At 40.7% G+C, this 23,829-nt stretch overlaps 1 protein-coding gene and 1 pseudogene across 2 annotated transcripts in view; one reads left to right on the top strand and one right to left on the bottom strand.

The window, feature by feature from the left end:
* KIZ (kizuna centrosomal protein) overlaps positions 1-23,829 on the bottom strand; it is a 132,744-nt gene that overhangs the window by 53,355 nt on the left and 55,560 nt on the right. The gene's annotated exons all lie outside the window — the stretch shown is intronic.
* On the top strand, positions 826-2,003 carry LOC112828064 (annexin A1 pseudogene; annotated as a pseudogene).

The raw sequence follows: 23,829 nt of genomic DNA, 5'->3' as shown, positions 1-23,829 counted from the left end.
GTCCTCTGTATTGTAGCAGAGGCTCACAAGCAAAACCCTTGCCTTTTCCCCCACTTTGGCCTCAAAACAGACCTCATCATTCTGTTCCACTTTAATTCGCAGAACTACTCCCTCTCCCATGCCACCTTTTTTTTTTTCCCCCAAGTTCCTTAATGAGGCACTGGACAGCCTGAGAGAATTTGCAATGGGTGTTTTCTCTATCCTTAAACAGAGATAAGCAGCCTGAACCTAAAGGAGTTTTTAGTAGCCCAGAATCATGACTTATGGCTTCAGACATTCTTTGTGAAATGCATAAGTGTTCCAGTTCATTTTATCCTTGATAAACTATGGATCCCAAACTTAACGCTCTGGTTGATAAAAATCCTTGCTAGAAGGGTGAAGACCAGAAACATTTACTCTTGCTCCTTGGGTTTCTTTTAAATCAGCACTGACATGTCACCAGAGGGGTGTCATCATTAGGGTCCTGGCTGCACTCCCCAGTCTGAGGCACACACAACAGATTTATGGAGCCGGTCCCCTAAAGCAACCTGGCTTTGACTATCTGCTGCAAAATAGAACACAGAGGGTGAATGAATGTCTTACTATTATGCAACTTTAGGCCTTTCAAAAATGGAATACAATCAGACCCTGCATTTTGGAAAAGTTTTAAAAGTGTTATGAACATAGGGGCGCCTGGGTGGCTCAGTTGGTTGGGCGTCTGCATTCAGCTCAGGTCGTGATCTCAGGGTCCTGGGACTGAGTCTTGCACCTGGCTCCCTGCTCAGTGGGGAGCCCGCTTCTCCCTGTCCCTCTGCCTGCCATTCCCCCTGCTTGTGTTCTCTGTCAAATAAATACATACAGAGTGGGAAACGTTCAGAGGAGAACCTCTCTTTAGTGCTTTGGAAGAAGGTGGGGAAAAAGGATACTTCTTTAAAAATGGCAATGGTATCAGAATTCCTCAAACAGGCCTGGTTTATTGAAAATGAAGAGCAGGAATACATTAAAACTGTGAAAGGATCCAAAGGTGGTCCTGGGTCAGCAGTGAGCCCCTATCCTACCTTCAATCCATCCTCGGATGTTGCTGCCTTGCATAACGCTATAACAGTTAAAGGTGTGGATGAAGCAACCATCACTGACATTCTAACTAAGAGGAACAATGCACAGCGTCAGCAGATCAAAGCAGCCTATCTCCAGGAAAAAGGGAAGCCCCTGGATGAAGCTCTGAAGAAAGCCCTTTCTGGTCACCTCGAGGAAGTTGTTTTGGCTCTATTAAAAACTCCAGCCCAGTTTGATGCTGATGAACTTCGTGCTGCCATGAAGGGCCTTGGAACTGATGAAGACACTCTGGATGAAATTTTGGTATCAAGAACTAACAAAGAAATCAGAGAAATTAACAGAGTCTATAGAGAAGAACTGAAGAGAGATCTAGCTAAAGATATCACCTCAGACACATCTGGAGATTATCAGAATGCTCTGCTTTCTCTGGCTAAGCATCTGAGGATTTTGGCTTGAATGACGACTTGGCTGATTCAGATGCTAGGGCTTTATATGAAGCAGGAGAAAGGAGAAAAGGGACAGATGTGAATGTGTTCTTTACCATCCTTACCACCAGAACCTATCCCCATCTTCGCCAAGTGTTTCAGAAGTACAGCAAGTACAGTAATCACGACATGAACAAAGTCCTGGACCTGGAGGTGAAAGGTGACATTGAGTAATGCCTCACGGCTATCGTGAAGTGTGCCACAAGCAAACCGATGTTCTTTGCCGAGAAGCTTCATCAGGCCATGAAGGGTTCTGGAACTCGTCATAAGACATTGATCAGAATTATGGTTTCCCGTTCTGAAATTGACATGAATGACATCAAAGCATGCTACCAGAAATTGTATGGTGTCTCTCTCTGCCAAGCCATCCTGGTATGTTGTGATTTTCATAATGCCACCTCCATAAATGGCAGTCTTTTTGCAACTTCTCCAAAGAGAAAATCTGACTTATGTACCTGTAGATTTTAGATGTAAGATTAATTTGTTATATTAGGATATGTAATTTATAAGTAAATTGAACTTTCACTGGACTAGTGAGTTCTCTACTGAAAAACTACACAAATTTTTCAGTAGCCATGGAAATATTTAGTTTCCCATACATAAAGTTAGCAAGCAAAATATTTTAGTAGGGAGATATAGTGATTTATTTTGCAATGAATATTGATCAGAGATTAGAAACTTATTATTCTAAGCTTTCTTAATTTTGTTATATGTAAAATATAAAACATGCATGTTTAAATTTTCATTATAATGTTAAAAATAAGAAGACAAGTCAAGGGTTTTAAACTTATTGAAAGACTGAAAGATAGATGACTAATTCAAGTTAAGTTGTCACTTATACCGGATAACTAAATCTACCAAGAAAAGGTGAGAAAATTATCAGTTTCTCCCTGGTGAGTGAGTCAGATAGCCTTCACTATGATATGAAATTATACTGTATTAAGCTCACTCAATTCTGTGTGACATTTAGTTCTTGGAAAATAATGGCTCTAATATACAACATAATCAATATAATCTGAATCTTGAAAGCTCTTGCTTTTTATGTAATAATCAATTAACAAATATCAGTTATCTGCTATATCAATTGTATTACTTAAATAAATGATATAATTATAAAAGAAAAAAATAAATACATACATAAAATCTTTTAAAAAATTTTATGAACTAAATAAATTTTTGCTTATTAGACATTATCATAATCAGTTCTATAATTAAACTCTGGGGGTGCTTTTGGTAAAAGGGCATCTGTATTGTCAGGGTGGAACCATCTTCGCTGGGCCTGAACGACTGATAGAGGACCATCAAACAAAACATCAGACTTTTGCTGTGCTGTTACATGTCTGCCTGTCTCTCTATGTGTGTGCGAATCTGCGCGTCCGCACGTGAGTGTGTGCATGTGTCAGAGGGGAGGTGAGGAGCCTCAGGCTCCTCAAGGGTTACAGCATGTGAGGGGATCCGGGGAGAAGGGAAACCACAGGACACAATGGGGTGGTGGATGGGCTTATGGAGGGCTCTTGTCAGGTTCAGACCCTGTAATGAGTTAAGATGCCATTTCTGTGGGCTAGGTGAGTCTCCCTGGAGGCCAATAACTGACAAATAGGAATGGGGTCAAGTGCAGTCACCCTCACTGAGGGGGAGCTCGGACCAGTAGGCCAGTTCCCTCTCTGGATTCTGACTCTAAGTTCTGGGTCTACCTCCATGATGACAATTAAATGGGAGTGGCAGTTCCCCAGGGGGGCACCTGCCAGAAGGAGACTGAACCCTTGGCTATTAACACTTGCCTTCTGCTGGGCAAGTATGGTAGAAGTCAAATGCAGGTCTGCTGAAAAGATGGTGCTGGTTTGCTGCTGGCCCTTCACAGGGTCAATACTGTATGACAATGAAGAAGCTGAGTCAATTAATTATTCAAATGTCCGTTCACCTAAGAAGATGCTCAGAGGAAGCCAAAGACAAAAAGAGAAAACAGGCAACGAGAAAGTGGAAGATGCCAAGTCATCCTTATGAATGAATAAATGTGTTTATTGTAGAGGAGAGGCAGGATGCGTGCAAAAAAAACAAGGAAAGCCAATTGGTCCTCCTGGGCAGACCCTGGCAACCAGGTGAAAAGGTTTGTCTCCTCAGTGTCAGAGTTCAGGGGTGCTGGGCAAGCACATCCCTGATTCCTGCTAAGTACACTTTTCAAAACAGTGGGAGCCAATTTGAAGTGTGCTCATGATTACAGATGTAATATTGTCCCAAGCCACCATATCCAGAGCATGTCCTTGTAATACATAACACAGCTGATCAGTAAGGACCGTCGGTCCCATGATTTCATCCCAGAAATTCTTTCAGGGATTCACTTGTCCTGGAAAGTGGTGCTTTCCAATGTTTAAGGTGGCACAACATCTGGAATACACAGAACTTTTTTACAAAACAGCATGAAATACTGATATATTTCATTTCATCATATACACTAGAAACATTGTTATAAGCAATATATGTATGCAATATAAAAATCAAACGATGAGTACGTAGACCCATGATTAAAAAAACAGTCAAAGTTAATAAGATCAGCTGTTCCCACACAGTTCATTATTACTCATCTGCTACTCTCATGCATTTTATCCTCAAGTAGGCAGGCAGTGGCAGGTACCAAAGTTTTAGTAAAATGATTTTGAGAAAGTTCTCAGAATTACAAAGATTCATTCTCCTACCAACTTGGAAAAGATCATTTTACTCAACTGCAGAGTAATTCTACTGAAATATATCTAAGAGTCACTGCAATAAAAAAACCAAACAGCATTGTTTAAGCAGCAGATTCAAACACACTTCCTGTCCATCAAAATGACAAGCAAATTAAAATAAATTTACACTGACAAAGGAAAATAGGAAAAAAAAGTTAGCTAGTTGAAAGCCATAAAAGACAGGATTCAGAACTGCTCCTCCCATCTCTCCTGTAGCTTAAGGCAACACTAGTTTCCCAACTAGGACTCAAAATGGTGAGATTAAGTGTAAGAGTACGAGCAAATATCAAAGTCTCGTTTTTTGCTTAACTTTTGAGTTTTTCCTTGTCTTATCTGCTTGTCCTGTCCGCATACACTTCTCAACAAAAGCCCTCACTGAAGGGAAGCTTTCCCACTTAGCTATCAGGCTCAAATGTTCTTTGTCAACACCTTAAAATGCATTTGGTTTTTCCAGAGCCATGAGAAATATAGGTTAAAGAGAATAAAAAGAAAGATGAGCCATAAGGAACTGAAGGAAGAAGAATAAAATAGGCAACAACATGCAGAAGTGAAGTCAGGGATGGAGAGAAGGAAGTGTGGTGGCTTGCCCCCCAATAGCCTGTAACATCTGTTTCGCTCTCTGATGGCCTACCACTCCCCCATCTTAACCTACCCTCCTCAGATGGGGCTCAGGGCAAAGCATGGGGTCCAGGTGCAAGCCAGTGGTGCTCTCTCCTTCTTACAGTGACTGTGGAGGGGGTGGGCCAATGACAGGGTCAGAGCCAGTGAAAGGCTCTGGCTCAGCACGCCAGGACAAAGGCCACCAGGCTGCAGGGCCTGCGAACTGAGCCAATCCAGGAGATATGGAACCAAGAAAAAGAGAGGAGTCAGAGTCTAGTAGCATCATCTGAGCCTTTTCTGAAGCCAGCCTGCAGACCATCTACCACTGGACTTCTTGCCATATGCCAGTCCCTTTGACTTAGAACAGTTTAAAATAAGTAAATTTTAAACAACAGAAAGAGTCCTAATGGCCACATAGAGTAAATAAGGTTTAAAATACGTGAAAAGGACAAAAATATTCAGTAATTTCTTGCTTCTGCATCAGTTTATTTTTTTAAAGACTGTATTTATTTATTTTAGCTAGAGAGATGCGAGCATGGTGTGAAGGGCAGAGAGGGAGGGAGAGGAAGAGGGAAAGAATTCCAAGCTGACTCTGCACTGAATGTGGGCGGGGCTTGATTTCAGGACCCTGAGATCATGACCTGAGCTGAAACCAAGAGTCAGACGCTTAACCAACTGTGCCACCCAGGCGCCCACATCATTTTTATCTTTATTACAAGCACGTTAAGCATTTGATTATAAAATACAGAATACTTTCTATGGCATGATGGATATTTAATACATATCTCCAAAAAAGTGGTCATTAAAAGCATCCCCACTATAGGAAGATTTTAAAGGCCATCAGTGAAAGCTATGAAACTAGCCATATAAACAAAGGTGCCCTTGCCTCCACGGGGCAAACACCATAAAGCTGCAAGACATGTTTTTTAAGCTCTGGAATTTGGAAGATTAAAAAAAAAAGAAACAGCTTTACTGCAATATAATTCACATAACATAAAACCCAATCACTTAAAGTATATACTCCAATTTTTTTATTAATATACTCATAGAATTGTGTAACCTCACACAATCTAATTCTAGAATTTTTTCAAAAGATAGTTTTGAGGGCTTGTTTTCAGTTTAATTATTTTTATGATTACAAAAGTAATACTTATTATAAAAAACTTGGAGTTCTGCCTTGGACACAGCTCCTTTGCCTGTTTCCTGTATCCACAAACTCTTATTTTAACCAAGTGTAGCAAAACTGTGGTTGCCTATTCAATGTCCAGCTCCTTTCTTTCCTTTCACAGAACCTCAATCTTGTTCAAGAATCAACCACCCCCTCGAGTAACCCAAATTCAGGAGTAAATCACAATTAGTCTAAGCCAGGAGTGATGGAATCCAGCCACAGCGTGCTTTTGTACCACTCTTGAGCTAAAATTTAAAAAGAGAAAGGGGGAGAAAAGGGGATGGGGATGGGAAGAGGAGAAGCAAAGCCTGAAATAGTTACTATCTGGCACCTTACAGTAAAGGTGTATCTCTCATCTCAGTCCGTTATAATAATCCTTGCTAGTGATTGGCTTAGGAATGGGCATGTGACTGAATTTCAGTCAATGAGATGTTAGGGGAAATCCACTGAAGGCTTTCCTTGCTCCTAACGAAGAGTGAGTGTCTTTCTATCTTTGGTATCTCTTTATCTTTGTGGTGTCAAGATGAGGTTCTTGGTACTTGTATTCATCAGCTTAGGCTGCTATAACAAAATATCATAGACTGGGTGGCTTAAAGAGCGTATTTATTTTTCACAGTTCTAGAAGCTAGGAAGTCTAAGATCAAGATGCTGTTTGACTTGGCTCCTGGTGAGGACCCTCTTTGTGGCTTGTAGAGAAGCCTTATCACTGTGTCCTCACATAGCAGAGAGACAGGGAGAGCTCTCTCATGTCACTTCTTATAAGGGCACTAGTCCCATCATGAGGGCCCTACCCTCACAATTTCATCTAACCTTAACACCTCCTAAAGACTCCATCTCCACATACTATCACACTGGGGTGAGGGCTTCGACATGACTTTTGAGGGGACCACAATTCAGTCCATAATAGCACTGCTGCCACCATCTTGCTCCTGGCCTTAGGATGAGGCCAGCACTGATGACAGGGCAAGGTAATGGAAAGGACTTGGGTCTCTGAGGACAAAAGTGAAGGGCAGTGGTAACCAGTCCCAGAGCCTGCTTTATTCCTGGACTTCTAGAAATAAGAAATAATAAGTACATTTATTATTTAAGGCAGTTTGAAACAGCGTTCCTGTTATTTGTAGCCAACAGCAACCTGATATATGAAGATAATTTATAGATGAATGTTCAACAAGGCCAAAAATCTAACTTTGAGAAAAAAAAAAAAACTCTTATGGATGACTTTTCTTCTTTCTTCTTTTTAAAACATTTATTTATTTATTTATTTATTTATTTATTTATTTGGGAGAGACTGACAGCGTGTGCAAGCCAAGGTGGGGAGGCGCAAAGGGAAAGGGAGAGGAGAGAGAATCTCAAGCAGACTCCCTGTTGAGCACAGAGTCTGATGCAGAGCCTGACATGGGGCTCGATCCCATGATCCTGAGATCATGACCTGAGCCAAAATCAAGAGTTGGCCACTCAACCAACTGAACCACCCAGGCTCCTGATGGATGATTTTGCAGTAATTCAGATTCTTATTTCATTGAAAAGAATTTAAGGAGGTATCTTAAAATGACAATCCTGCCCCTGTCACCCTGGCCCCCACCATATCTCCTTTTTATAAATATAAGCAATAGCAGGATCCTTGCTCTTGGAGTGGCCGGCCATAGGAGGCAAAACCAGTGGCTGCTCCTATGCTGGCACTGGGGGGATGAAGAAAAGACCCTTGCAGTTCCTGAAAGTGTGCCCTTGACCTGCAGTGGGTGCTATACAGTGACCAACAGTTCCCTAGACCTGGGCTGTGCCAGCTTCTCTCTGGGCCTTTGCTCAAACTTTAGCCCTCCCCACAGTCTGGAATGGCTAATCTCCTTCAACCAGCCAAACCAATCATCACTGATCTTCTGGTTATCTAGTGCTGTGTTACAAGCTAACCCAAATTCAGTGGTGTAAAACAACAACCAACAACTTTTGCTATGCTCATGCTTTTGTGGATTGGGAATTTGGACAGGGAGCAGTGCAGGTGGCTTGTCTGCTCCATGGTCTGGGACCTCAGCTTGAACATCTAGGGGTGACCTGGAATTCAGGGGACTGTAACTGTTTGGAAGCTTCTACACTCACACCAAGAGCCTGGGCTGGGATGACTTCAGGCTCAGCGGGCCCTACTAACTGCCATGCCTACACGTGGCCTCTCCCCGAGGCCCATTTGCTATTAGCCCCACTTTCTTGGAAACCTGGCCATGTTCCAGTCTCTCCTACCTTATTTGGGTCTTAAACAACCAGGGCCTGACTCCCAGAGTTTCCTCTCCAACATCTGAAACCATGGTAAATTTGTCCCACTCAGAATAAACTACTTTCAGATCTCAAATTTGTATTGAAAGAGGTCTAGTTTTGCTATACTCCCGGCAGGATTTGGCCTGATTGTTGTTCCCTCCTTGGCAGAAGTATAGGTCTGCTACTTTCTCTCACTAGCCTCCCTCTCTCTTCTTTCCTCCCCTTCCCCTCCATCTCTTGTTTGGCTCCCAGAGAGCTGGGGCACAGCACCTTACCACTCCACTGGGAGATCTCCCTCAAAATGTTGTAATTTACTGAAATATCAAATGGGAAAGAAAATAGTACCAGCATAGTCTTTTTTTTAAATCTCTCAGAATTCCCTTATAAAATGAAAAAGAAAGAGAACAACTAGGGGAGCAAACCAAAAACTCATGGGTAATATCTATTATAAAATTAGATGACAGAATGCAAGGGAGTGTGACTAACTCCTAATAGCAACCCAACCTATTAAACCCACAACTGTGCTGAAGGAAGTAGAGGGGCAGCAAAGGGATATGAGTCTCCCAGAATGTGAGAACCTCCACATCAGCAGGTGGTTCTCACTGAAGGACAGCAGCCCATCTGGAAGGGGGTCTGCAGGTCCAATTTCAAGGGTGAGAACACAAGGGGCTGTGGCATGGGCCCCGTGACTCTAGGACCTCACGGGTCTAAATGCCCTTTCAGCAGAGAGTTCAGCCCTTAGAAGAAAGTACTAGAAGCAAGCTCTACGTTGAGCTGAACTGAGACAATAAGAAAGAAAGAATCCTTCCACTTAAAGTGGAAGAGGGGAAAGAGGAGATCCAAGAAAGTAAGCCACACTTAGGAATATTATGGGAGAACCACATTAGAGGGAGCTCTGGAGCCATAAAAGTAGGCAAGCCAGCCTGGCTTACTTGTTCTTCCTGAGTGCAGAAGGCACTGGAACGCAGCCCCTGAAGAGATTCTGCCCCCTTATCAGTAAAATGCAGGTAATGGCACCTCTACTGCATAGGACTGCTGTCATGAATGAGATATGTATAAGGTGGCTGGCACAGTGCTCAAAATAGAAATTATCACTATTATTATAAATATTAGCCTATCAAGTTTGTAGAACAACCTTAAGCCTAACCCTAACAAAGTACTAAAGATTTCAGGTGGGTCAGGTGAAGTGTGGTAAAACACCACTGTCCCACTCCAGGGGGCACCTCCCAAGTTACTGTCCCCTGGATTCAGTGCCTCTCTCCCCACATCAGTACTGGATACAGAACTCCCAAGCTCTGCCCGGAGCCTTCCCCTTCCTTGTCTGCAGGCCGACCCTGTTCCAGCTGCTCACACGCCCTTGCTTCAGAGAGACCCCTACAGCTGATTAGTCTATGACTTTCCTTTCTGATAACTTTTCAGCCCTGATTACAGGCACACCTCAGAGATACTGTGGACCACCGCAATAAAGAGAGTAGCTCAATAAGGTAAGTATTGCAATAAAGCATATCATGATAGAGTCAAATGAATATTCGGCGGAGCAAGATGGCGGAGGAGTAGGAGACCTAGATTTCGTCTGGTCTCAGGAATTCAGCTGAATAGGGATCAAACCATTCTGAACACCTACGAACTCAACAGGAGATTGAACAGGAGAGTAGCAACAACTCTCTGAACAGAGAAGCGACCACTTACTGGAAGGTAGGGCGTGCGGAGAAGTGAATCCGAGGCGATATTCGGGAGGATAGACGGCGGGGGAGGGGCCTCCGCCGGCCGCTTCTGGCAAGTGATAGAGCCGCGGAGCACAAAATCGGACCTTTTAGAAGTCGGCTCCGTGGAGGGACGTCGCTGCAGTGGCTAAGCGGGGGTGGAATCCTCCCGGGACAGTGTGGTCTCAGGACCCTTGGGGTCACGGAGAGACCGGGGGTGCCTGAGTGCGCCAGAGCTCCCAGGTATCAGAGCGGGGAAGCCGGCTGCAGAGACGGAGCAGAGTCGCGGGCTCTCAGCTCGGGGTTGCCATAAACTGTGATCTGCGGCCCAGTCGGGGCACGGCTCCCCCAGCAGGGACCCAACAAGCAGCAGATCCGGGGAGACTCCTCTTCCTTCCCGGGGAGGAGCGGTGCGGGAACGCACTGCAGGGATCTGCTGGGTTTGGAGACTCCGTGCGGGGTCGGGTGCCAGAGATAGCAATGCTCGATCACAGGCCGGGTGAGCACGGACTGCGGCCGGAGACCGGGGACACGGGAGTGACTGCTTTTCTCTGGGGACACACTGAGGAGCGGGGCCCCCAGTTCTCAGCTCCTCCGGGTGGAGACTGGGAGGCCACCATTTCTGCCCTGGTCCTCCAAAGCTGTACCGAGAGCTTGCAGGGAACAAAAGCTCCTGAGAACAAACCGGAGCAGCTTCCTTAGCCCGAACCGACAAGGGCGGGGCAATTCCGCCTCCGGCAAAGACATTTGGAAAACACAGCAACAGGCCCCTCCCCCAGAAGATCAGCACAAACAGCCAGCAAGCCAAGACCAAGTTGATCGATCAAGGAGAATGGGAGAACTCCAGCGCTAGGGGAATACTGCACACAGATTTATGGCTTTTTTTTTTTTTTTTAACCATGATCCATTATTTCATCAAAGTTAATTTTTGTTGACTGTTTTTTTTTATTTTTCATTTTTAGAGTCATATTTTATCCCTTCATAGTAGTTACCCTTATTTTTGGCATATATATATAAGTTGTTCTCTCTTTAAAATTTTGGGGTACAGTTTCTTCTAACAGATCAAAATATACCCTAAATCACTAGTGTATGGCTTTGTTCTAGTCACCTGCCTGATCACATTCTCTCCCTTTTTCCTTTTTTTTTTCTTAAATTTTCTTTCTTTTTTCAAACAACTTATCTTACCAAGTCCTTTTATAAAATCTTTTATAATTTTCATCTTTACAGTCATCTTCCATCCCTTCATTGTATCAACCCTTATTTTGTACATATATGTCTTTCTTCCTTTAAAATTTTAGGAGGCACTTTTTTCTAACAGACCAAAATATGCCCAAAATCTAGTGTGTGGCACTGATCTATGCACTAGCCTGATCAAATTTGATCACATTCTGCTTTTTTTGTATTGTTCTGTTTTTGTTTTTATCCTTTTTTTTCCCCCTCTTTCTTTTTTCTTTCTTTCCCTTTCTTTTCCCCTGGTTTCAGGTCTTTTCTGATTTGTATACAGTATATTTGCTGGGGACGTTGTAAACCTGTTAGCATTTTGTTCTCTCATTCATCTATTCTCCTCTGGACAAAATGACAAGACGAAAGAAATCACCTCAGCAAAAAGAACAAGAGGTAGTACCGTCAGCCAGGGACCTACTCAATACGGACATTAGTACGATGTCGGACCTAGAGTTCAGAATCATGACTTTAAAGATACTAGCTGGGCTTGAAAAAAGCGTGGAAGTTATTAGAGAAACCCTTTCTGGAGAAATAAAAGAACTAAAATCTAACCAAATCGAAATCAAAAAGGCTATTGATGAGGTGCAATCAAAAATGGGGGCACTAACTGCTAGGATAAATGAGGCAGAAGAGAGAATCAGCGATATAGAAGACCAAATGATGGAAAATAAAGAGGCTGAGAAAAAGAGAGAGAAACAATTACAGGATCACGAGGGCAGAATTCGAGAGATAAGTGATACGATAAGACGAAACAACATTAGAATAATTGGGATCCCAGAAGAAGAAGAGAGAGAGAGAGGGGCAGAAGGTATATTGGAGCAAATTATAGCAGAGAACTTCCCTAATGTGAGGAAGGAAACAGGCATTAAAATCCAGGAGGCACAGAGAACCCCTCTCAAAATCAATAAAAATAGGTCAACACCCCGACATCTAATAGTAAAACTTACGAGTCTCAGAGACAAAGAGAAAATCCTGAAAGCAGCTCGGGAGAAGAGATATGTAACCTACAATGGTAGAAACATTAGATTGGCAACAGACCTATCCACAGAGACCTGGCAGGCCAGAAAGGACTGGCAAGATATCTTCAGAGCACTAAACGAGAAAAATATGCAGCCAAGAATACTATATCCAGCTAGGCTATCACTGAAAATAGAAGGAGAGATAAAAAGCTTCCAGAACAAACAAAAACTAAAGGAATTTGCAAACACGAAACCAGCCCTCCAAGAAATATTGAGAGGGGTCCTCTAAGCAAAGAGAGAACCTAAAAGCAGCAAAGAGCAGAAACGAACACAGACAACAGACAGTTAACAGTCACCTTACAGGTAATACAATGGCACTAAATTCATACCTTTCAATAGTTACCCTGAATGTAAATGGGCTCAATGCCCCAATCAAAAGACACAGGCTATCAGATTGGATTAAAAAACAAGACCCATCCATATGCTGTCTGCAAGAGACTCATTTTAGACCCAAAGACACCCCCAGATTGAAAGTGAGGGGGTGGAAAACCATTTACCATGCTAATGGACACCAAAAGAAAGCTGGGGTGGCAATCCTTATATCAGACAAACTAGAATTTAAAACAAAGACTGTAATAAGAGATGAGGAAGGACACTATATCCTACTTAAAGGGTCTATCCAACAAGAAGATCTAACAATTGTAAATATCTATGCCCCGAACATGGGAGCAGCCAATTATATAAGGCAATTAATAACAAAAGCAAAGAAACACATTGACAACAATACAATAATAGTGGGGGACTTTAACACCCCCCTGACTGAAATGGACAGATCATCTAAGCAAAAGATCAACAAGGAAATAAAGACTTTAAATGAAACACTGGACCAAATGGACTTCACAGACATATTCAGAACATTCAATCCCAAAGCAACGGAATACACATTCTTCTCTAGTGCCCATGGAACATTCTCCAGAATTGATCACATCCTAGGTCACAAATCAGGTCTCAACCGGTACCAAAAGATTGGGATCATTCCCTGCATATTTTCAGACCACAATGCTTTGAAACTAGAACTCAACCACAAGAGGAAAGTCGGAAAGAACTCAAATACATGGAGGCTAAAGAGCATCCTACTAAAGAATGAATGGGTCAACCAAGAAATTAAAGAAGAATTAAAAAAATTCATGGAAACCAATGAAAATGAAAACACAACTGTTCAAAATCTTTGGGATACAGCAAAGGCAGTCCTGAGAGGAAAGTATATAGCAATACAAGCCTTTCTCAAGAAACAAGAAAGGTCTCAAATACACAACCTAACCCTACACCTAAAGGAGCTGGAGAAAGAACAGCAAATAAAGCCTAAACCCAGCAGGAGAAGAGAAATCATAAAGATCAGAGCAGAAATCAATGAACTAGAAACCAAAAGAATAGTAGAACAGATCAACGAAACTAGGAGCTGGTTCTTTGAAAGAGTTAACAAGATTGATAAACCCCTGGCCAGACTGATCAAAAAGAAAAGAGAAATGACCCAAATCAACAAAATCATGAATGAAAGAGGAGAGATCACAACCAACACCAAAGAAATACAAACAATTATAAGAACATATTATGAGCAACTCTATGCCAGCAAATTAGAGAACCTGGAAGAAATGGGTGCATTCCTAGAGATGTATCAACTACCAAAATTGAACCAGGAAGAAATAGAAAACCTGAACAGACCTATAACCACTAAGGAAATGGAAACAGTCATCAAAAATCTCCCAAGAAACAAAAGCCCAGGGCCAGACGGCTTCCCAGGGGAATTCTATCAGACATTTCAAGAAGAATTAATACCTATTCTCCTGAAACTGTTCCAAAAAATAGAAATGGAAGGGAAACTTCCAAACTCATTTTATGAGGCCAGCATTACCTTGATCCCAAAACCAGACAAAGACCCCATCAAAAAAGAGAATTACAGACCAATATCCTTGATGAACATGGATGCAAAAATTCTCACCAAAATACTAGCCAATAGGATCCAACAGTACATTAAAAGAATTATTCACCATGACCAAGTGGGATTTATTCCTGGGCTGCAAGGCTGGTTCAACATCCGCAAATCAATCAATGTGATACAATACATTAACAAAAGAAAGAGCAAGAATCATATGATCCTCTCAATAGATGCAGAAAAAGCATTTGACAAAGTACAACATCCTTTCTTGATCAAAACTCTTCAGAGTATAGGGATAGAGGGTACATACCTCAATATCATAAAAGCCATCTATGAAAAACCTACAGCGAATATCATTCTCAATGGGGAAAGACTGAGAGCTTTTCCCCTAAGGTCAGGAACGCGGCAGGGATGTCCACTCTCACCACTGCTATTCAACATAGTATTAGAAGTGCTAGCCACAGCAATCAGACAACAAAAAGAAATCAAAGGCATCCAAATCAGCAAAGAGGAAGTCAAACTCTCACTCTTTGCAGATGATATGATACTGTATGTGGAAAACCCAAAAGACTCCACCCCAAAACTGCTAGAACTCATACAGGAATTCAGTAAAGTAGCAGGATATAAAATCAATGCACATAAATCAGTGGCATTCCTATACACCAACAACAAGACAGAAGAGAGACAAATCAAGGAGTCGATCCCATTTACAATTGCACCCAAAACCATTCGATACCTAGGAATAAATCTAACCAAAGAGGCAAAGGATCTGTACTCAGAAAACTATAAAATACTCATGAAAGAAATGGAAGAAGACACAAAGAAATGGAAAAACGTTCCATGCTCATGGATTGGGAGAATCAACATTGTGAAGATGTCAATGCTACCTAGAGCAATCTACACATTCAATGCAATCCCCATCAAAATACCATCCACTTTTTTCAAAGAAATGGAACAAATAATCCTAAAATTTGTATGGAACCAGAAGAGACCCCGAATAGCCAGAGGAATACTGAAAAAGAAAAGCAAAGCTGGCGGCATCACAATTCCGGACTTCCAGCTCTATTACAAAGCTGTCATCATCAAGACAGTTTGGTACTGGCACAAAAACAGACACATAGATCAATGGAACAGAATCGAGAGCCCAGAAATGGACCCTCAACTCTATGGTCAACTTATTTTTGACAAAGCAGGAAAGAATGTCCAATGGCAAAAAGACAGTCTCTTCAACAAATGGTGTTGGGAAAATTGGACAGCCACATGCAGAGGAATGAAACTGGACCATTTCCTTACACCACACACAAAAATAGACTCCAAATGGTTGAAAGACCTAAACGTGAGACAGGAGTCCATCCAAATCCTAAAGGAGAACACAGGTAGCAACCTTTTCGACCTTAGCCGCAGCAACTTCTTCCTAGAAACATCGCCAAAGGCACGGGAAGCCCGGGCAAAAATGAACTATTGGGATTTCATCAAGATAAAAAGCTTTTGCACAGCAAAAGAAACAGTCCACAAAACCAAAAGACAACCGACAGAATGGGAGAAAATATTTGCAAATGACATATCAGATAAAGGGCTAGTATCCAAAATCTATAAAGAACTTATCAAACTCAACACCCAAAGAACAAATAATCCAATCAAGAAATGGGCAGAAGACATGAACAGACATTTCTCCAAAGAAGACATCCAAATGGCCAACAGGCACATGAAAAAGTGCTCAACATCGCTCGGCATCAGGGAAATCCAAATCAAAACCTCCATGAGATACCACCTCACACCCGTCAGAATGGCTAAAATTAACAAGTCAGGGAACAACAGATGTTGGCGGGGATGTGGAGAAAGGGGAACCCTTCTACACTGTTGGTGGGAATGCAAGCTGGTGGAACCACTCTGGAAAACAGTATGGAGGTTCCTCAAACAGTTGAAATTAGAGCTACCGTTCGATCCAGCAATTGCACTACTGGGTATTTACCACAAAGATACAAATGTAGGGACCCGAAGGGGTACATGTACCCCAATGTTTATAGCAGCAATGTCCACAATAGCCAAACTGTGGAAAGAGCCAAGATGCCCATCGACAGATGAATGGATAAAGAAGATGTGGTATATATACACAATGGAATATTATGCAGCCATCAAAAGGAATGAGATCTTGCCATTTGCAACGACGTGGATGGAACTGGAGGGTGTTATGCTGAGTGAAATAAGTCAATCAGAGAAAGACATGTATCACATGACCTCACTGATATGAGGAATTCTTAATCTCAGGAAACGAACTGAGTGTTACTGGAGTGGTTGCGGGTGGGAGGGATGGGGTGGCTGGGTGATAGACATTGCGGAGGGTATGTGCTACGGTGAGCGCTGTGAATTGTGCAAGACTGTTGAATCACAGATCTGTACTTCTGAAACAAATAACGCAACATATTTTAAGAAAAAAGAAAAAGAAGAAGATAACAGGAGAGGAAGAAAAGGGGAGTATGTCAGAGGGGGAGACGAACCATGAGAGATGATGGACTCTGAAAAACAAACTGAGGGTTCTAGAGGGGAGGGGGGGAGGGGGATGGGTTATCCTGGTGATGGGTATTGAGGAGGGCACGTTCTGCATGGAGCACTGGGTGTTATGAACAAACAATGAATCATGGAACACTGCACCAAAAACTAATGATGTAATATATGGTGATTAACATAACAATAAAAAAATTTAAAAAAATGAATATTCTTTTTCCAGTACATATAAAAGTTATGTTTATACTACTGTAGTCTATTAAGTGTGAATAGCATTATGTCAAAAAAGGCAATGTAAATACCTTAATTTAAAAATATGGCTAAAAAATGCTAACCATCATCGGAGCTTTCAGTGAGTCATAATCTTTTTGCTGGTGGAGAGTTTGCCTTAATGTTGATGGCTGTTGACCATCAGGCTGAGGTGGCTGTGGCAATTTCTTAAAATAAAACGATGAAGTTTGATGCATTAATTGACTTCCTTTCACGGAAGATTTCTCTGTAGCATGTGATGCTGTTTGATAGCATTTCACCCACAGGAGAACTTGTCTCACAATTGGAGTCAATCTTCTCAAACCCTGCCACTGCTTTACCAGCTAAGTTTATGTACTATTCTAAAATCCTCTGTTGTCATTTCAACAATCTTCACAGCATCTTCACCAGGAGTAGATTCCATCTCAAGAAACTACTCTTTGCTCATCTATAAGAAGCAACTCTTCATATGCAAAAGTTTTATCATGAGATTGCAGCAATTTAGCCACATCTTCAGGCTCCACTTCGGATTCTAGTTCTCTTACTATTTCTACCACATCTGCAGTTACTTCCCACTGAAGTCTTGAACTTCCAATTTGTAAAAAATTTCGAATCTGTGAAGCAAAATAAAGTGAAGCCCAATAAAGTGAAGCCCATAAAATCGAGGTATACTTGTATGTTTTTTTCTGGAAAGTATCCCATTTTTTAGGAAAACTTCTGGTCACACCCATTTGGATGATGATTTCCTGGTTGAACTCTCAGAGTTCTGGGGCTTTGCAGTGACCTTATATACTGATGTTACATACAAACTATACTTACAGCGAGTGTATCATACCCAACACTTTTCAATGAAGAGGGTTGAGTAAAACAAAATGCCCATTTTGTCATGATTCTGATTCTTTGATGCTAGAAACTAAATTTAGCAAATTGCCAAGAGTCAGAAGTAAGAGACACAGAAGCCAAGTTCATTTCTAACTTAAAAAAAAAAAAAGTTGGCCATTCCTGTTTCATCTCATGTATGTCCCTACATCTTGACTTTCAGAAACATCATGTCAGATTACCTTTAATTAAGTATCAAATGCCAACATGCACCAGCTACTGTACCAGGTGCTTTAGCTGAAAAAAATTAATCTGATGAAGATGATGAGAACTAGAAGTCAACTTCAATTAGTCACTTATAATACCGTCCAAAAGGAGATCCAAGATGACAATCACAAGAGGTCACAGCTCTGCCATTCCTCCTGTGATTTCACAACATGTCTACAGCAGGCAGAGAGCAAGAGAACGTTCTAAACCAAATAAATGCATTCCTGATTTGTTTCTTATGATCATCTCTAGTTAACAAAAGGGGATTAGAGACAGCATTAACCAGACAGGAAAAATAAAAGTAAGGCAACAGGTTCATATTCTGGATGATTCTTTGTAAATGTGTATAAAACAACATTCTGAAATAGCATATTCTACATGTCAGCAGACAGTCATGAGTTTAGAAGGCTCTCTAGTAATGGCACACAGGGAAACAAGAAAGTATTGTGTGGAATCTAAAGAGACAAATTGTTAGAAGATTTGAGAGGGCTCATACAGGGAAAAAGATGAAATGGAAGGGGAGAAAACCTTCCAAGTAACAGATTTAAAGGGGAAAAGGCATATAAATAAATAAATAAATAAATAAATAATAGGAAAAGGCAAACCAAATTAGGAATGCCTTGGCCAAAGCTATGCATTTCATAGTTAAAATTGAAAGGGGCCAAATGGTATCTGGTTTCCTTGGTCTTCAGAAAAGAAGCAGAAGTCAGTGGAAGTGATGATGAGGGAGAAGGGAGAGGGGACACAGGGCAGGCTTTGGGTGCTGATACCATCTCTTGACAGGGTGGGGCTACCAGGGGTGTTCACTCGGTGATAAGTAATCAGACAAGTATATCATGATTTGTTCACTTTTCTATGTGTATGTTACACTTCAATACTAACATTTATTTTTAAAAGTGCAAATGACAAGGACTCCAGGTTCTCCTAATGGCACCCTAGGTAATGTAGGTGAAGCCTTGCATCAAGAACAAAAACACATATTTGAAAAATCTCCTTGATAGCATTAGAGAGATAAGTAATGAAGATTTACAGGATCAAAATGTAGAAAAAAGGAAATTCAGAGAAATGAACCTAATATGTGGGGCAACTTTTCTTTGAAGGGCATGTGCCAATTCCAGAATAGGGAGCTGAGAGCCTGAGAAGCTGAGCAGAGCTTTAGACAACCCCACAGAGTTAGAGAATAAAAACTGACATTCAGGTTTACTAAAGAAGGGAACCCTAATAAATCACCCACACTTTGAACTGGAACCTCAAAGGGCTACTTCCTGCAGATAAGGGTGAAACAGAATAGTCTGGTGGTCAAAGGGACTAAAGTCTGGCTCCAAACCATCAAAATCCTCATACCTGGATGAAAGAATCCAGGATTGCTTCTGCCCCAGATACCTGCCAGAAGTATTCTGCCTCTTCAGACAAGGAGAACTTCCTAGGTCTGAAATAAATGTGAAAATGCTCCTATACAATAGCCATTCAAAAATTACTAGAGATTTGAGAAAAACAAGATAGTTATTAAAAACCAAAAGAAACAAAAGAAAATAGACCCACAGGGAGTAAATGGGGGTACAGTGTCTAAGGTACTTATATTGTCCAGGAAGAATGTAAGAATACTAATTAACAATAGATTTTGAGAGGTCAGAAACTTATAGATCAAAAATTAGTGGATACTCAGGTTAGAACTATGTAATTAATAAGTTTGAGCTAATGGAAACATACAGAACTCTACACTTAACAAAGAGTTGAATATACATTCTTTTCAAGCACACATGAGCATTTATATAAACTGGCCATTATTATGACCAATCAACAAGGGCCAAAGAGCAGATGCTGTTCAGAGCATATTCTCTGCCAAAAATGTGATAAAACTGGGTATCTAAAATAAAAAGATAATCCCTCTTTCTCCCCATGTTTAAGAAGTTAAAAAAAAATCACTTCTAAATAATGCCTGTGTCAAAGAAGAAAGTTTAATACTTATTTACAAACATTTAGATAATTAAAATATTTAAAACTGAATGACATTGATAGTGTTACTTGTCAAAACCAGTGGGGTGCAAGTCAAGCAGTACTTAAGAGGGAAATTTAAAGCCTTGGAAAAAGAACCACATAATAAAATTTAAAAAAGAAATAAAGGAATAATAAAGATAATAATAGAAATGAATGAGATTTTTTAAAAAGCAATAGATGGGATCAAATCTGATTTAAAGAAATTAATAAAATAGACAAATCTCATGCAGGGTTGATAAAAAATAGGGCAGACATAAAATTATGAATGAGAAAAGGAGCATAATTATTGACACAGTAGAAATTCTAAAATATAAAATTGGCCCACACATTTGAAAACTTAGAAAATGGATCTATTTCTAGCATAGTATACATTTGCAAATTGACTCAAGATGAATGAATGAAAACATAAATATACACATGAGCATTTAAGAGCTGGAATAAGTAATCAAACAAAAATTGATAGACTCTTCATTGGTAGACCTGTCTTCTAAAAAACATTTAAAGGTTCTTCAGGCTGTAACCTCACAAGTGCTTCTCAGTATTCCCCAAGCCTGTCTTCGCTACAGGTCACTCACTTCTTCTGACCCAGGCCAGCAGATAGGGTAGGATGGTTGGCAAAGGGTAAGGAATCAGGTTCAAGATGGCCAATGGAGTTTTTTTTTTTTAATCTCCTGCATAGATCCAAGTAACAATGACTGTGATTACTGCCTGTTTTGCTAATGATCAGGTGTCAAAACTACTGCCCTCTTGGAAACCTGATTCTGGACTTGGCAAATTTTAACCAAAGTAGGGAAAAGGTAAGTCTTAGATTTTTCAGACCAAAATGGATTAGCTAAAAGAAGAGGCATAAGCAAAACTGGAGAATGATGTGCCAAGTAGAACATGAAAAAGATACACTGATGGCAAAGGAATGAGATCTTGCCATTTGCAACGACGTGGATGGAACTGGAGGGTGTTATGCTGAGTGAAATAAATCAATCAGAGAAAGACATGTATCATATGACCTCACTGATATGAGGAATTCTTAATCTCAGGAAACAAACTGAGTGTTGCTGGAGTGGTGGGGGTGGGAGGGATGGGGTGGCTGGGTGATAGACATTGGGTAGGGTATGTGCTATGGTGAGCGCTGTGAATTGTGCAAGACTGTTGAATCACAGATCTGTACTTCTGAAACAAATAATGCAACATATGTTAAGAAAAAAGAAAAAGAAGAAGATAGCAGGAGGGGAAGAATGAAGGGGAGTAAGTCAGAGGGGGAGATGAACCATGAGAGACGATGGACTCTGAAAAACAAACTGAGGGTTCTAGAGGGGAGGAGGGTAGGGGGATGGGTTAGCCTGGTGATGGGCATTAAAGAGGGCACATTCTGCATGGAGCACTGGGTGTTATGCACAAACAATGAATCATGGAACACTACATCAAAAACTAATGATATAATATATGGTGATTAACATAACAATAATAAAAAAAAAAAGATACACTGATGGCCCCACCTACTAGCAATGGATTATTTTTCCAGAAGTATAATGTACAACCTTACTTTGGGAACAAAGGCCAGAATCTGTGGGGTGGCAAGAAAAAGCTCAGGGGGCAACCTGCACTGAGGGTTAGAGGTCATGTCCAGGAAAAAAAGTGACAGTAGTGAAGAAAAAAAGCAACCGAGATATCTGAAGGCATCATCACATCTGAAGCAATGCTGAATTTATGTTTCCAGCTCCTCTTAAAGTGAATTTAGGATAAATTCTAAAGGAACAGTTATAACCTAAGACTCCTGACAATGTGATTTCCAGTAGCAAACCTTTCTCAGATACAAGAATTTCCTTCCTATGTTTAACTTTGATGAGGGGCTAAATTAATATCATTGGATGAGATTCATTCTATGTGATCACATTTTTATGACCTTGAGAAACCAAGGCTTCATTTGACTTAACGTATAAGGCAGCATTACATTTTGCTTCCGGTCATACTCCGGGGGGGGGGGGGAGAAAACAAAGCAACTTTGCAAGTACTTTGTTCAAGTGTGAAGAAAGTCATAGCACTTCAACAGCTTGAGACTGGAAGGCACAAAAATCAATGTGGACAGAGCAAAAGGTCAAATTGCCACCGCTTAGTTTCTTTTCTTTTTCTAATTAAAGAATCTAATTTGCTTTCTGAACTTCTTTATTCAACCTTATGAAATATTATCTTTGATGACACTCCAGTTATTTAGGCAGGAGAGGGTTACTGGGAAACAGTCCAGTGTACCAGTTAGGACTGCAGACCGTGGACCTAGGCAGCCGAGTTCAAAGTGCACTGAGACACTTTGTGACTTTGAACATAACCTCTCTGTGTCTGTTTCCTCCTCTGTAAAATGGTGATGATAATAGGAATAAATGGATTACAAAGCTGTTATAACAGTGCCTGGCACAGAGTTGGTGCTATGAAAGGATACCATCGTCATTATGACTGTGATTTGGGTGGTAGAGCACAGAAATTAAGAGCATGAATTCTGGCATCTATCAGTATGGATTCTAGCTGTACCCTCTGTCTAGCTTTGTGACCTGGAAAGGTTACTTGATCTTTCTAAACACTACATGAAACACTCCACTTGGCACCTACAGCACAACTTCTCGGTTCTCCTTTTCTTCCCTGCAGCCTGTCTCAGATTCCTTTGTTGGTTCCCGTTATCTTCCTGACCTTGACTATGGGTCAAGCTTGGGCTGTTTTCCTATTTATAATCACTCCCTAATGGTTTCAGGGTATATGATTTAAAAATGCATTTTAAATGGATTTCACTGATGACTCATTAAAGTTGCAAACTACAAGAACCAAATACAAAAATCAGTTTTGTTTTTATATAACACACAACTCAAAAAGGAAATTAAACAATCCCATTGACAATAGAATCAAAAAAGATAAAATACTTAAAATAAACTTAACCAAAGTGGCAAAAGACCCATTCACTGAAAACTACATAACATTGTTGAAAGAAATTAAAGAAAACACAAATAAATGGAAAGACATCTCATGCTCATGGATTGGAAGACAATATTGTTAAAATGTTTGCACTACCCCAAAATGACCTATAGATTCCATACAATCCCTATCAAAATCCTAAGGGCATGTTTTACAGCAATAGAAAAAACAATTCTAATTCATACGAACTACAAAGGACTCTGAACAGCCAAAATATACTCAGAAAAAAGAACAAAACTGGAGGACTCATACTTCCTGATTTCAAAGCATCTTACAAAGCTACAGTAATCAAAACTATAGCCAAATGGAATAGAACAAAGAGCCCAGAAACAAATCCACACATATGAAGTAAACTGATCTTTGGTCAAGACTATACAATGGGGAAAAGATAATCTGTTCAGCAAACGGTCATGGGAGAACTGGACATCCACAAGCAAGGATGAAATTGGACCCTTATCTTATACCACACACAAAAGTCATTGAAAATGTACTGAAAATGTAAACATAAGACCTGAAACTGTAAAACTCCTAGAAGAAAACATAGGGAAACAGCTTCCTGACATTGGTCTTAGCAATTACTTCTTGGGTATGACACCAAAAGCACAGGCAATAAAAGCAAAAACAGACAAGCAGGAATATATCGAACTAAAAAGTTTCTACATGGCAAAGGAAACAGCCAACTGAGTAAAAAAGTATCCTATGGAATGGGAGAAAATATTTGCAAAACATATATATGATAAGGAGTTAATACCTAAAATATATAAGGAACTCCTACAACTCATTTGCAAAAACCAAATAACCTAATTTAAAAATGGGCAAAAGATTTGAATAGATATATCTCAAAAGAAAACATACAATGACCAAGAGATATATGACAGGAAGTTTAATATCACTTATCATCGGGGAATTGCAAATCAAGACCACAAGGAGATATCACTTCAATGCCTGTTAGAATG

The sequence above is a fragment of the Callorhinus ursinus genome, unplaced genomic scaffold (assembly GCF_003265705.2).
Source record: "Callorhinus ursinus isolate GAN/ISIS: 27379988/994484 unplaced genomic scaffold, GSC_fseal_2.0 scaffold29, whole genome shotgun sequence".
Lineage (NCBI taxonomy): Eukaryota > Metazoa > Chordata > Mammalia > Carnivora > Otariidae > Callorhinus > Callorhinus ursinus.
The sequence above is the reverse complement of the archived record's forward strand: the minus strand, read 5'-3'. Positions and strand labels throughout refer to the sequence as shown.